At 46.8% G+C, this 5,000-nt stretch overlaps 1 protein-coding gene across 1 annotated transcript in view; it reads left to right on the forward strand.

The window, feature by feature from the left end:
* Positions 1 to 567, forward strand: part of LOC126570493 (uncharacterized) — a 7,155-nt gene extending 6,588 nt beyond the window's left edge. Inside the window, exon 5 of the mRNA XM_050228286.1 lies at positions 1 to 567. This exon is cut by the window's left edge and continues 3,225 nt beyond it. The gene's annotated coding sequence lies outside the window, so the exon portion shown is untranslated.
* The last annotated feature ends 4,433 nt before the right edge of the window (positions 568 to 5,000 follow it).

Here is a 5,000-nt window from a genome sequence, read left to right on the forward strand (position 1 = left end):
CCAAAAGAAAGCATTTTGGGTGGAAGAAGGAGGGAGGAGGGTACGCTGACGATGATGGAGTTAGAAGATCAATCGTGTGACAACTTTCTCATCAACCAATATGATGCAAAGGAATGCAAAACTACCTTTTTCCATACATACAAATCACCAGTAGATGTGAGGCAATCCACATAAGTAGGAAAATGTCAGTTGCTGCTCCCCGCGCTTAACATATGCACGATTGTGACAAAATCAACACACTATACACACGGATGTGTTTTAGAGATAAGTTTTGTGGCCAACATTATTGATTGATTTTAGCGTGTACGGAGTAAACCCGTCTTGGTTGGTCACGAAACAACAAACACGGAAAAGGTCACGTGCAGCGAAGTAGCATTCAGAGCGCTCTGCTGAATGAATCCCTCCCAATTTCGTTCAGTTTAAGCCAACTTCCAGTGGACGTTCTCTTGGCGTAGAAGGTATGTGCCCACTCCCGTTTTATGTGTGGAATAATGGGCACCTAGCACCTCGAATGCTACTACCAAACCAATCGATACAAACTATTTAAATAAATTTATCAAAATACAACCTACAGTTTTATCTGGGTTCTATAATTGTCGAGTTTTACGTTTGCTGTAAAGTCGGACAATACAACACCATTCGGGGGAATGTGGGGTAACGGGGCAGTAGACTCTCTCCCTTCCTTGTTTTTCTATAGATCGTTTACAGTAACCAATGTGAAAGCCACAAGGAATAGCTTGCAAGGTGTGTGCCACCGCGCCGAATGCTCTTCGGTGGTGCCACTATCCAGATGCGAGCTAAGCATGGATAGTACGAGCCCACGTAATCCACGAGACCCAAACTCCGCAAGATGCTGCACACGCACGCTGAATCTGAAGTACATCACACGTCGCACAGAGAGACATACACAGTCCAATTGAACTGTTGTGTTTAGTGTAAGCCGCGACAGGTGTGAAAGGATAGCGCGCCACTGCTACAATGTAGCCCGGTTACACAGGAAAACTTATTTCCAGCACAATAACGATGGTCTCTCTGCGAGAACGAATCACCACCAAATCGCTTCCAGAGCACTCTGGTACGTTACTGTAACGTCCACTGTGAAACACAACGATACTCCCCGGTGTACACCCTCCTATCCTGCTGAAGAAGGGACACCATCCTGGTTAACAAAACGTCTCAAAAGCTGTACTGCGCCGCAACCAGATGTAGACTAGAACTCACTGCTGCTGCTGCTATCACCGGATGTATGCTACGGCAAGGTCGCATTGGCTATGCTGTTGGATAGAGGAGACAGACCCCCTTCCCTCTACCACCGCCACTATGAAGAGAACACTTCTCGGACCGAGAAAAAAAACGCGCAACAATAATGATGCGCCGTTTTCTATGTTCTTTCGAGCTTCTAGTGGACTGGTTGGGAGGAGTCAGTGAGAGCACAAGGGTGTGTCACACGATATAAAGCAAAGTTTGTTTTCTTTGCTTTGAGTAAGTACAAAACATTTAACATTCTTTAATCTACCAGTGTACGGTACATCTCTCTTTCTCTCTATCACGCTCTACCTTACTATTTTCTTCATCGAGCATATGAATGCAAATGCGGAACGGAACCCATCACGCGGCTATATTGGCCCGTGCAAAATCAACATCAAGACAATCCATCGGTTCGATCGGGAGAGACGGTCTACTTTACAGAAGTTGCGAAGATAATGGCTTAAGAGTGTTTGTAGATGCCACATGTAGCTGTTGTATTTGTGACACTACTCCAGCCCACTGAATTGGTGGCCCCATCATCACTAGTGTAACCCTACGATGGAGAAATGGACCCCAAAGGTACATCTGGGAGAGATTTGCCAAGAACTAGCTGTCGCGCTCATCGTCATCCGTTGTTGCTTTGCAAATGCGAATACGTGCACCCACGTAACACTGTTCTAACTGCACAGCATGCAGAGTACGAGGCAAGAGAGACATTAAAGCCAAGGATACCTTCGAACGCGATCCCCAATGGTATGCGTACGCTTAACCAACCTCTCATGCATTATTTACAGCAGGCAAATGCACGTGCAAAGCTAGTTCATGGAGGCAGGAGTACTGATTGCGCTTTTTATTTCCTTTTGCGATCTGCGCCCGTTGGACAACAGAATAGTGATAGAGAGCCACCAAATGAACTAATCCTGTTGGTGCACTGGAATAGCGTAACGGAACGTCACACCTCTTTCGGCTGTGAATTCAGTTTTCAGCAACGTCTCGCTATTATTCTTATTGTGTTGTTGTCAACCACCAGAAAAATCATTCCCAAAAGGCACGTTTTATTTTGCTCCTGCTCGAATTGCACCAATTCGTACTCGAGGAAGTAAGTAACACAGCGGTACCAAACGGGTCGAAGGTATTGTGATCCTAAGAAGCCTGCATACGCGGTATTTACACTATCCAACCTCAACATTTTCTACATTCCAATTCTGTATGATCTATAACATGTAATACGATAAAATGCTCTGCCGTACCTCACCCTCTTCACAAAGGATACCAAAGCACTCAGGAAGCGTGCTCCTGTCATCATTATGAAGGCACCAGCAGTAGAAAATCTACCTATCCTGTTACACCATCATCATGTTCCTTTTTCGGTTTTATAGTGAACAGTAAATATGTATGTTGTGCGAATGCCACTAACGCGCCGCGCACACATGACGCGGCCAGGAACAAGTCCTTGGGTGTAGTACGACAAACATATGTTTGCATAAAACACTGTTTTCTATTTGTTGTTCTGCGATTGTTTCAAATGCTCCATATCTTTTTTTGTGCACGATGTTGCTTCTACATTCGAATTGAAGGGCTCGCTGTTTAACTGGTTCTTGATTCTTCTACCATCGAATATAATCTTGGAAGCTAGCTCAAATGCAGAGCGCATTTTTCAGTCACTTTGTTATCTACCACATTATTCTGTAAACCATTTTTTCTCTTCACATACTGGACATTGATTGTTACCGAACAGATTGCTACTCATTTTTACTTTGGTCTTACCTTTCAGCGCTACGAGATAAGCATGTCTTGTTGTGTCAAGACGATTCCGACGTGCCGAGAACATCGTGTAAGATGAACTTTTATTCTGCTACTATATGAAACCACTAATCAAAACATTCCATAATGCTGCGCACCCATCCTGAATGCTGGATTGACATGCTCCTGCTGCGACTGGTAAATATGGGAAAGATAATACGTCGACCTATGCTATGGTCTGCTGTTGTACCCTGGTATGGTACTATATTTTATATATTTATATCCATATCTTTTAATAATCTTCTTTAATTATATAACTTTTATTAAATAATACTTCGCTATGCTCACGAATATAAACGAAAAATTCCTGCGAACTTCGATGCATCATCGATGCACGAACGGCCAAGAGCCGCCATATGCCACCTGCATATAACTGTGATAGAATTAGTATTTAAGAGAGGGCAATGCATGATGTGTACCGGTTTTTGTGGGTTGGGGAGGTGTGAAACTGTGAAGAATTGAATTGGATGGAAAACTATTACGAGCGGCCAAGCGCCATCATCCACCGTGCAAAGATACGCATTGATGGATGGTTGTGTGGGTCGGAGGAAATTGAATAAAAACGCATTCAAATGGGTTACATCAGCATTATCCCGGGATGGTCGGGACCTATCGCGGCGCGCTGCACCTTTGTTGGGGCGGCAGATAGGTAAATACGGCACACACTCCGGAATCTACGGATCGAAACTCAACGCTCCGATGACGACGGTAGTATGCTGACTTTCCTATTTGCCTGCGCTTCTGGTGTTGTGTCCCACACGGTATGGTAACGATCACGTGGTGTGTGTTGCACATTACAAATCCCGGCGGAACTGTCGATGGTTCACATTTGATATGAAATCAAAATTCGAGTGACTTTCAATCTGTTTTTCTTTCAAATTTTCATTGTATATATTTCGTTTTAATGTCGTTCTTGGTCGCTACTTCGATCTTCTCGCTCGCTACCATTTCTCTACCGTCGTGTGGTTGTATGTGTCCTCCTCCACTCATCGTCGTTGCTTGCGATTCGTTTGCATTCGGCGGTGGTCCTCTACGCACACGTGAAGACACGTTTGATGACGAGCGCTATTACCAGGCAATAACGCCAACACCGGCGATGCCGGTACCAGCTACCATACAGGCGGTAGCACCGGCCAGCGCGGCCACAGCGGTCATTACCAGCGACAACACTTTTCAATCCGAGTACATACCGGTACCAAGGGATGAGCGGTACGAGTTTGCAGCCAGCATGATGCCCCGGGATACACGTATGTACGATTCGGCCGGTCTGGTTTCATCTGCCGCTGCTGTGGCTGCAGCGGCCGTCGTCGCTGATACAGCATCGGGTGGCAGCAGTGGCGGTAATCCGCTCGTACCGGTATATCGCGGTGATGAGCGGCATTACTATCCGGTTGTTAGTACGATCACCAGCTCGTATCTGCTGGATAACCGGCAGTACGAACAGTCGCTCAACTCACCATCGATGATGCACCATCATGACCGGCTATACCAACCGACGACGCACACCATCACTAGCGGGATGCTGTACAACGAACGATCGCATTATGAAACGGCTGGCGGCAACCTGGCTGCTATCACTGCGGTCGGCGGTAGTAGCGGAGGACCTCCGCCACCCTCCCATCTGGTCGGGGGCCTAACGAACAGTGGCCCGGATTGCCATGCGGTCGACATAATGATGCGATCGGATCCAGCGTCAGTTGCGGCAGCAGCGGCTACGGCCGCCGGTATCGAACACGCCGAAGCTTCCTGGCGTGCGGAGATGATGGAACGTCAGGATGAGATCGATCGCCAGTATCTTGTGCTGTTGCCGCGAGAAGATAAGATCGAACCACAGGATGATCTCTGAGTGGTTCGATTCGCTCCCGCCGTACTAAACTCTTCCTGCTCCTCAACGTCCTACCTTGCCGCTGCTGCTGTGGACGCAGATCTACTGCTCTACGACAATGAGC

Source organism: Anopheles aquasalis, chromosome 2 (assembly GCF_943734665.1).
Source record: "Anopheles aquasalis chromosome 2, idAnoAquaMG_Q_19, whole genome shotgun sequence".
Lineage (NCBI taxonomy): Eukaryota > Metazoa > Arthropoda > Insecta > Diptera > Culicidae > Anopheles > Anopheles aquasalis.